General features: G+C 38.4%; 1 pseudogene; it reads right to left on the bottom strand.

Annotated features, from left to right (window-relative positions):
- Nucleotides 1-9,769: 9,769 nt before the first annotated feature.
- LOC122748853 lies at nucleotides 9,770-10,702 on the bottom strand (annotated as a pseudogene).
- Nucleotides 10,703-11,036: the final 334 nt, after the last annotated feature.

Raw genomic sequence — 11,036 nt, 5'->3', positions numbered from 1 at the left:
CAGGTTTTACTTGTGGCCAGCATGAGGAGCTGCTGAAATGTATGTAGAATGTCAGAAATATAACTAAGAGCTATAGAAAGGATATAATGAATGACTAAAGAGAGGAGCTAGAAAAAAAGTCATTCCTGTTCTAACTCTTCCCTTTATAATCCTACTGCCTCAATACTGTCAGCACTCAGGTTCTCTCCCCCAGCATCCTCATTCCTCCAAGAGGGAAAAGCCAGTATGGATCTTTCCAAGAGCTAGGGCTTGCTGCTTCATAGTACTATAGGGCTGATAGAGCTGGAGCCCAGGGGAACTGTTGCAAACTCACTTCACAATCTTGCTATCCAAGCTGCTTTGCACTGCTGTTGTTTCCACCACAACCACCACTACCCTAAGCATATTGCCACCATCCTGTTTTCTAGCACTTTTAAGGATGCCCTGTTCATCATGAGTTGAATCAGATGATAGGTGATGATTGGGCCAGCCCTTATCAGAGTACCCTAGGCTTAATAGAAATGCTTGTTGATTAATTGATTGGATGGTCTGAGAAATATAGGGTTTCTAAAGCAGGATTATAGGTGCAGTTGAGAATATGGGAACATGTGAACTCCACCTCACCCCATTACATTGGCTTTATGCAGAGAATGACGTTTTGCAAAGCCAATATCATCAACCATTACTTCTGTGATCTCCTTCCCCTCTTGAGCCTCTCCTGCTCCAGCACCTATGTGAATGAACTTTTGGTCTTGTACTTAAGTGCATTTAATATCCTCACCCCTACCCTGACTATCCTTAGCTCCTACTTCTTCATCATCACCAGTATCCTTCGCATCCATTCCACTGAAGGTAGATTCAAAGCCTTCACCACCTGTAGTTCCCATATTGCTGCAGTTACTCTTGCTTTCGGTTCTGCTATGGTTGTGTACCTGCAGCCATCAACGGTTCATTCCATGACCCAAGGTAAAGTGTCCTCTGTGTTTTATACTATCATCTTACCCATGTTAAACCCTCTGATCTATAGCCTAAGGAATAAAGATGTCAAATTTGCCCTGAAGAGAACATTTGAGAGAATACGGTTCTCATAAACAGGTAATAGAGTCAGAGACTAATGCTATGGCCTAATTATGTGTCATTTTGTACTTTCTCACATCTCTGGTCTGTGAGATAGGAATAACAACTTAATCTACCCAAGGGGTTAATATGAGAATCAAATAGCATAATTACATGTAAAAATATCATGATAAATGCAGTGCCTTATTGGAAATAAGAGACAGACACATTGGAATGGGGGGCAATCTAGAATGTAGACAAATAAATAAATAAATATGAACAATGTACAAATCGTTTACATAATATGCAATTATTAATTTTAAAGGGGGGAATAATGTGAACTGTGGGGTGAGAATAGGTTCATATATGAAGTGGCACCTGAACTAAACAATGAAATAAGTTAAAGATTTTTTACATGAAAGTGGAGATGGAGTATACCCCAAACATGGAGGACTACTTATGCAAAGGCAGAGAATTGAGAGATAGAATGTTGTGTAAGTGAAACAGCTAGATGGTCAATTTGACTGAAAAAGAGCTGGACATAAGGGGACTGAATTTAAATAATGTTGGAAAGGATGATTAAGATCAGATTATTAAAGCTTTGAATGCTGGACTGAGGTATTTATATTTTATACTAATAGAATAAGGACACTTTGAAGGTTTTTGAGTAGGGCCAGGACATAGAAAAGTTTTCATACATGTGCAAGGATGTAAGATAAGTATGCTAGCACACGACCTATTTTCTAGCAAAGCCTGGGTCTCTTTTTGCCATCATTTATTTATTTATTTTAATTTTCAGCATTCATTTTTTTTATAAGATTTTGAATTCCAAATTTTGCTCCCTCCATCCTTCCCATCTCCCCTCCCCAAGACAGCAAGCAATCTGATATAGGTCATATATGTACAATTATGTTAAACATATTTCCACATTAGTCATGTTGTCAAGGAAGACTCAAGAAAAAGAGAAAAACCATAAGAAACAAAAAACCAAAAAAGTGAAAATACTATGCTTCAATCTGCATTCAGATTCCATAATTTCTTCTCTGGATGTGGATAGCATTTTCCATCATGAGTCTTCTTGGAATTGTCTCTCATCATTGTATGGCTGAGAAGAGCTAAGTTTATCATAGTTGATTATGGAACAATGTTGCTTTTGCTATGTTAAATGTTCTAGTTCTGCTCACTTCACTCAGTATCAGTTCATTTAAGTTTTTCCAGGATTTTACGAAACCTACCTGCTCATCATTTCTTATAGCACAATAGTATTCAATTACACTCATATACCACAACTTGTTCAGGCATTCCCTAGTTAATGGCGATACCCTCAATTTCCAGTTCTTTGTCACCACAAAAAGACATGCCTGAGTTTCTTTAAGGGATGTTAGTGTGTCTCATTTGAAGGTTGAAAGAGGCAAAGACAAAGACCATGAAGTGAAAAGTGAGGCAAATGAACCACTTCACACCCAGAAAGGAGGGTGAGGCTTCTGTTGTTGTTGTTGTTGTTGTTATTGTTGTTGTCATTGTTGACTCCTTTCAGTCCTCCCTGACTCTTCCTGAGGCTTTGAAAATAGAATTGCCTATAAAAAGACCAGCAAGAAGATGAACTTGCTCCAGAACACAGACTGACTCAAAACCTTCAACTCTTTTATATAAAATCCAAGAGGAATCTGGGCAATATAACCAGCAGGTTATTATAAATTAAGGTGGGGCCCCTCACTTAAGGGAACTAGGATCTCAATCAAGAATTGTTGAATATGAGAGATCTATTTTTCCTGCCTCCTGCCTGGCAGGTGACAAACCTCAGGGATGGGCCCCTGAGGAAGTCAAAGAGGAAAGACTTCTATAAACCTTAGGCTAAGAGTCATCATCCTTAATGAAGAAGTACTGTAACATTTAAGCTGAATGGTGCACTAAATCACTTCAGCAGAAACAATCAACCCAGTGGCTGAAGTATCTTCCTGGCTCAGTCCAGCAGCTTGACCTGATGATCAAGTGACCCAAGATCCAAGTCTTGCAGTGGCCATGCCCAGTCAGAAGATACCACAGCAATCAAGGAATATGCTTGGCCCAACTAAGTAGCAGAGCAACCAACCCACTAAAGGTGCCATGTCTTCAGAGGGCCTAATTTAGCTGAGTCATCAGTCCAAATGAGCTACCATGACCTGAGAGAAGCCAACACACCTGAGAAATGGACCATCACCAATGCCACACCCTTCAGTGAACTTCATGAAGATTCTTTTAAGAGAAAAAGAACATCAAGGCCCCACAGTTTCAGAATCATAGAGTTGCCTTGACTACATGTGTTCTCTACAAGTATACCTTAGTACCAGTGCACCTTAAGTTCAGGATCACTCATCCCAATGGGGACTCTGAGGTATTGATGGGAGAGAGTACCTCTGGGTTTTGAGGTGAATATTCTGTAATTACTGTTTCTGTTATGCTATTTGAGTAAATGCATTTGCTAAGATTTGACTATGCTGGCTACCTATTAAATGGTGGAAGCTTGTGAGCTACAGTGTTAAAAGGATAGACAATGACTAGAACCTAGGGTAGCATCAAGGTTGGATTAGGAAATATGTAACAACATGCTCTCCTATAAAGGCATAGACATTTAAGATTAATCTCAATGAGCTCCATTTTTTTACATTTTATCCATTACTTTCTTAAATCTGGACAATTGAAAAAAACAATGAATTGGTTTGCTGGTTTCTAAAGTGTAAATACTCACACTGCAAATTTAAGAATGGGCTCAGAGTTGTATAAGTTGGCTGCTGTATATCCCTGGTTAGCAGTCATCCTCTGGGAATCTGACCTTCTAGTGAAAATGTGTAAATCCCTTGGAAATTCTGGAACTCTTACCCTGTTCTAACTGGCAATTTCTAAACATCCCCTACCCCAAGATAAACTCTTGGGAATCTCTGCTGAGACCAGCAGTTTCTAACTGCCCCTGCTCTTGGACAGAGGTAACTCCAAGACCTCTTCTACAGATCCTTCCTTCCTGCAGTTCAGCTATTCTTTTGATGCTACAAGGCCTGGCCAGAGACATGTCTCAGTTGGCTAGAAGTAGCCTAAACCAATTTTGTGATTTTTCCAGGAAGGTGCTATCACCCTGCAATAGATAACTTTTTTTTCAATAACTAACTTTTGACCCACCTGCTGTTCTCTCTATCTAGTTGCTCCTTCTGAGTATGTGTAATCTCTGTAACTCACCTCACTGAACTTTCCTGAGTAAAACAGTGTGTTGTTCTGGATTGCAATTCCTTGACCCTGAATAAATGCCTTGATTGATTGATTGATTGATCATCCTGTTAATATGTGTTTTTATGTATGCTTAACAAATGCAAGTTAAGAGAATAAGACCAGAAGCAGTGTTACAGAAATATAAATTGGGCAACTATGTCTATGGAAACCCTAATATTTCTCATCTACATAGCTGGGTGTAGAACAAGAGATAGATTAGACATCCTAGAAACATACCCTATAATGGCCTCAGTAGAGTAAATTTGGGAGGACATTGTCATTCCCCAGAACTCTCCTCTCATTCCCATAACTATTAGACGTCATTATTTCTTCCTTCCCACACATCTCCAAGAAAAAAAAAAAAAAGCAACCACCAACATCTTTCTCCCCTCATCAGTATAGGAAACTCAAAGGGGCAAGTGAAACAGAAAAGAACAGTTCCAGAGAGGGGATTGTCAGATATAGAACATTAGTTGATATAACTTTATATTTTTGACACCACTCCCAAATTTGTCCAATAATCGTTTGTTGTTGTTTAGTCATTTTTCATTCATATATGACTCTTCATGACCCCATTTGAGGGTTTCTTGGCAAAGATACTGGATTAGAGTGGCTTGACATTTCCTTCTTCTTGTTCTTGTTCTTTTTTTTTTTTTTTTGGGTGAGGCAATTGGGGTTAAGTGACTTTCCCAGGATCACACAGCTAGTAAGTGTTAAGTGTCTGAGGTCAGATTTGAACTCAGGTCCTCCTGACTCCAGGGCCGGTGCTCTATCCACTGTGCCACCTAGCTGCCCCAGCCATTTTCTTCTTGAGCTCCTTTTACAGATGAAAAAACTGAGGCCAAAAGGATTAAGTGACTTGCCCCAGGGTAACACAGCTAGTAAGAGGATGAGACTAGATTTGAACTCAGGAATATGAGGCTCCCTGATTCCAGGTCCAGCAAGCTATCCAATGTATCACCTAGTTGCCTTCCAGTCATTAAAGATCAATTAACTTTAGTATTATTGATAAAAAGAGAAATTGCTCATGCTTTCTACCAGTCAGAAGATAGAAATTTTTATTTTGAGGGATAGACCTAACAAGATTACAATAAAACTTTTTAACATTAGGAGGACCTTTGGTTATGTGAATTAACATTGTAGTGATAGAGAACATGATTGTATCACTGGAGCTTTTGTTCCTTCACAATTTTTGAGACTTCATTTTCTTCTCCATTTCCCACACCCTTTCTCGCAATCCCCCTTATTGTGAGGAAGATAGTGGATATTACCACTATTATATTAAGTTATATCCATTTTACAGATAAGAAAACTGAGACTCAGAGAAGTTAACTTGCCCAAAGTCATATAGCTGTAAAGTGGCAGAAGTGGGACTCAGTATAAGCCTTTGTGACTCTTAAATGCAGTATTTTTCTGTCCCATCATTTTGAATCCATAACACTTGTTATTCTGAGAAATGTTTGCCTGGTTTTCATATGAATCTATTACATAACTTAAAACATAGAAAATATTTTAAAATTATTTTTTCCAAGAACATAAAATTTTTCATTGAGGAATGATAATATTCATTTAAGAATTTTGTCTCAATATACTTATATATATATTTAGAAGTAGATATTTTCAGATGAAATGATGATTGGGTAGCCCTTGTGATTTCTGATAAATTCCATGGCCTTGGTTTTAGAAAAATTTTAGTCTGTATTATTGAGAGAAGGATGAGAAAGACAAATGTGAGGACATATTCCTCTTGTTATCCATACCTATAAGATTCAATTGCCTTTAGAAATTTGATGTTGTATATGATAAAATAAGGTTATAAGAAATGAGACAGTAAAAAGAGAAATGTCAAGTACTTCATTCTCTATCATAAATTATCCATATTATCCCTATCATATAATTTTCCATTTTCCTCCTGTATACCTGTATTCTTTTTTTTTTGGTGGGCAAATGAGGGTTAAGTGACTTGCCCAGGGTCACACAGCTAGTAAGTGTCAAGTGTCTGAGGCCAAATTTGAACTCAGGTCCTCCTGAATCCATGGCTGGGGCTCTACCGACTATGCCACCTAGCTGCCCCCTGTATACTTGTATTCTACAGACTCAGTTTGTATTATGTAATCTAAGACTGAACCATGTAGAAAATAAGTTCTGATAAATATGAAGAGAAAAGTACTACATTACTTTCCCATAGTCATCTTAAACTGAGCATGTTCAAAACTGAACATTATCTTTCTCCCCAAACTCTCCCTACTTCCAAACTTTCCTATTGGTATCCACAATTCCACCATCCTTCCAGTCCCCCAGTCTAATAGCCTATGCATCATCTTTGACTCTTTACTCTCTCTCGCCCCCATAACTAATCTCTTTCAAAGGCCTGTCAAAGTTACCTTGGAAACAACTCTCTCATATGCTCACTTCTCTCTTCTGATACTGCCACTGCCCTGGTATAGGCTCTCATCACCTCAGATTTGGACTATTGAAAGGGCCTGCTGGTTGTTCTTCCTTACACATTTCCTCACTCCAGTACATCCTCCATTCAGTTGTCAAAGTGATTTTCCTAGTGTAACGATTGGAATGACGCCACCTGCTGGAGACATACTGCAGGATGCTCCGCCACGAGGAGATGATGTCTGAAGGCAAGACATGCAGCTCTTTGACGTAAGGAAGTGACATTTGCTTGTGGGAGGAAGAGGGGGTGAGGCTGGCGCTCTCACTCTCTTTCACCAGCACTCTCGTGGAGAGCAGAGCAGGAGAACTGTAGCTCCCCGAGATAGTGAGATGAATCTAGGCCTTTCTCTCTTTCTTTACCAAATTCTTATTCTCCTTAATAAACATTTAAAAGGGGCAGCTAGGTGGTGCAGTGGATAGAGCACCGGCCCTGGAGTCAGGAGGACCTGAGTTCAAATATAGCGTCAGACACTTGACACTTACTAGCTGTGTGACCCTGGGCAAGTCACTTAACCCCAATGCCTCACCCCCCCCCCAAAAAAAATTTTTTTAAAGTCTAAACTCTTGCTAAAGCTTATAATTTATTGGCAACCACTCATTAGATATTTTAAACAGTATAGCTAGAATTGTATCCCCTTACACTAGAATGCAAGTCTGACCATCTCACCCTGCCCCCAACTCAAGAAATTTCGGTGGCTCCCTATTACCTCTAGGATAAAATTTTAAATTCTTTTTGATTTTTGAAACTCTTTATAATTTAGGCCCTTTCTCCCACCTTTCTAGGCTTTGTACACCTTATACCTCCCACATTCTCTTCAATCCAATGACACTGGTCTCTTCCCTTGTTTTTAGACATGACACTCCAACTCTTGGCTCCAGGCATTTTCCCATGCCTGGAATTCTCTTCTTCCTCATCTCCACCTTCTGACTTCCTTTAAATCTCAGCTAAAATCCAATCTTAACCAGAAGAACAGGGTACACAGTAACAGCAACATTGTGTGATGAACAATGGTGATAGACTTGGCTCTTCTCGGCAGTGCAATGATACAAGACAATTCCAAAGAACTCATGATGGAAAATGTTTTCCACATCCAGAAAAAAGAACTCTGGATTCTGAATGCAGATAGAACCATACTGTTTCTACTTTTTGGTTGTTCTTTTTCGTTTTTGAGGTTTTCCCTTTTGTTCTGACTCTTCTTTCACAACATGACTAATGCAGAAATATGTTTAATATGATTGTACATATATAACCTGTATCAGATTCCTTTCTGTCTTAGGGAGGGGGGAGAAAAGGGAGGGAAGAAGAAAAATTTGGAACTAAAAATCTTTTTACAGAAAAATAAATAAATAAAATCCAATCTTCTATGAAAAGCCTTTGCCAATCCCTCTTATTTCTAGTGTCTATATACAATTTATACTCTATATACCTTATTTGTATGTAGTTGTTTGCATATTGTTTCCACTATTGGATTGTGAGCTCTTTGAAACAAGGCCTGTATTTTACCTTTCTTTATATCCCCAATGCTTAGCACAGTTCTTGGCATTTAACAAGTGCTTAATAGATGTTTATTGACCAACTGACTGAAGATGGCTTCCCAACTTTTTCCTTTTGGAAATGAAAAGTCAAATCTCTGAAGTCTGAGATTGACCACCTTCCTTTTTGAGGGGTTCTATGGTGCTGAATTAATTTTCTGATTTATAATTTAGAATCTTGAAATACTGTAATCAGGTAAGGGAACAATAAGAGGAGAAAGGAAAGGAAAGAAAGAATCTGACTCATTCTATGATTGACTTGGTACCACTTCTTACAAAAATAAGGAGGATTCTGCATGTCTTTGGCATGGCTTTTGAGACTCTCCCCTATTCAGAGAGTCTTGAGCTTAAACAAGCAAAAAAGGTATCAAAGTTCATCATGTGAACTTGTCTTTTATAGCAACTTTCCTTAAAGACTGGGGTCTTCCTCAGACAGTGGAATTGAGCATTGCTCAATTTCCAAATCTTATATATTTCAGCTCCACAATAGTTCTCAAATCTGTCTAGACTCCAGGTTAGAAAGCATTCATTAGGCATAATAAACAAGATAATACTTACTCAAGGTCTTGTGTTAAGTACTCCATCTCTTTATTGGGACATTCATGAGATAGGACAGTAGGTTATTACTAAGTAAATGTTCTTAACATTTTGCATGTTACTGACACTATATCACCTTGGAATGTCTTACTATGTCACCAAGAAACAACTTAAGACTTAAGTTACTATTTATCTATAAAATTAGGGAATACGACTACATCTTTTATTTATAAAACCCCTTCCAGTTATAGAACGTACTTCTATTTTTCATAATGGAAAATCAATAAGATGTTTTATGCTACAACTAGATAAATTAGAAATAGATAGGTTGTTTGTTCAGGGCATGTCTACTACCAATAGCAGAAGACTGAGGAACAGAAAGAAAAAAACCCAGAGAGAGGGAAGCAGAGAGAGATTGCCAGATGTCTGAACCAAGTCTACTACTATTCATCAGAATTATTCTTTAAAATGTCTTCAAGACTGTATGTACTTCTTTGACTTGATAGATACAATCTGGTGTAACAGTCATTTAAATCTTAGTAGTTCTGTTCTATTTGAAAATAGAGATTACATTAATGATATTCAGAATATTGATTTTTTAATAAAAAACTGATCCCTGGGGATGTAGAATTTCTTTTGACATCTATGATGATGCCAAGAACTGCTTTGTCACAATTCTGCTTTGTAGTTGAACTTGTGCTCGACAAGTCAGCAATTGGTGCTTGACTACTGATGCCCCGTTTTCTTCCAAACACATCTCTAGTCCTATAATGTGGAGTATCAAGTGGGAAGGAGGAACAGGTTATATTTACTATTATGTGCTGCTATAGATCCAGCAGGCAACAATAGCCTGACATATATAGTGAACAAAGAAAGTGTTATGAAAAACAGAATCTTGGTTTTCCAATATACTGCTTTGGAGAAAGTTCTCTTCCACTGTGTCTTTTATTAACAGTTCAAGGCCACACCACAAGTCTTCTCACGAAAATCCTCTTTTCTTCAGGGTTTTTGTCAGTGTGATTTTGACATCCTTATTCCTAATGCTGTAAATGAGGGGGTTCAACATGGGCAATATATGAGTATAGGACACAAAGGACACTTTTCCTTGGTTCATGAGCTGACTGGAGATGGGTGCAGATATACAAACATGGCAGAGCCATAACGGAGAATAATAGCAACAATGTGGGAGGCCTAAGTGGTGAAGGCTCTGTACCTATGCTCAGTGGAATGGATACAGAGATGCTGTCGATGAAAAAGGTGTAAAAGCTAAGGATGCTCAGGGTTGAGATAAGTATGTTAAATGTACTGAAACATAAAATTAGTATTTCATTGCTATAAGTACTAGAGCAAGAGAGGCTCAGGAGTGAAAAGAGGTCACAGAAGTAATGGTTGACCATATTGGCCTTACAAAACAACAGTTTCTGCATGAAGCCTGTGTGGAGAGTGGAACTAATAATCCCAAGAAAGTACACACCCATTACAAGAAAAGAGCAAACCTGATAGGACATAATGATATTGTATAGCAAGGGACTACAAATGGCAACATGCTTATAATATGCCATTGCTGCCAACATGTGGCATTCAGCAATAGAAAAATGTGAAAGAAACAAAGTAGAATCATGAACTCAAGGTAAGAGATGGTGTTTGTCCTTGACAAGAAACTAATCAGCATTCCACGTGTAATGACAGAAGAATGATAAAGATCAATGAAGGACAAATTGCTAATTAAATAGTACATGGGAGTGTGAAGGTGTGAATTCAGTACAATTAATAGGATCAAGCCCAAATTCCCCACTACACTAGCTACATAGATCACTAAGAAGAGAATGAAGAGGGGGAGCTGGAGCTCCTGCTGGTGAGTTAACCCAGCAAGGATAAATTCAGTCACTTTGGAATGACTTTTTGCAGTCATGCTCTTCAGGGGTGATATCTGTCTAGATAGAAATAAGGGGTCAAGTACATACCACACACAGCATAAATCTCATCCCTTCAGAATTAATCAGGACTGAGGGATGGTTTTATAGAAGGGCAGGTGGCCTTTTGAGTTCTTTCCCCCCCAAACAAGGAAGGAACATGAATTGACTAAGTATATTTTATCCAAGAAGCCTTAGGCATATTTCTGTAATGACTCAGCAGTCTAACAATTGCCCTGACTGTCCTGAGCTGTTAGTAAAGCCCACTGTGATGCTCACCCTGCTGAAATCTGGTTATTTGGGGTTGTTAATTCCTCATTCTCTCAAAGAATT

This window comes from Dromiciops gliroides, chromosome 3, assembly GCF_019393635.1.
Source record: "Dromiciops gliroides isolate mDroGli1 chromosome 3, mDroGli1.pri, whole genome shotgun sequence".
In the NCBI taxonomy this organism is placed as follows: Eukaryota; Metazoa; Chordata; class Mammalia; order Microbiotheria; family Microbiotheriidae; genus Dromiciops; species Dromiciops gliroides.
Note: the sequence above shows the minus strand (reverse complement) of the source record. Positions and strands in the feature narration are given on the sequence as shown.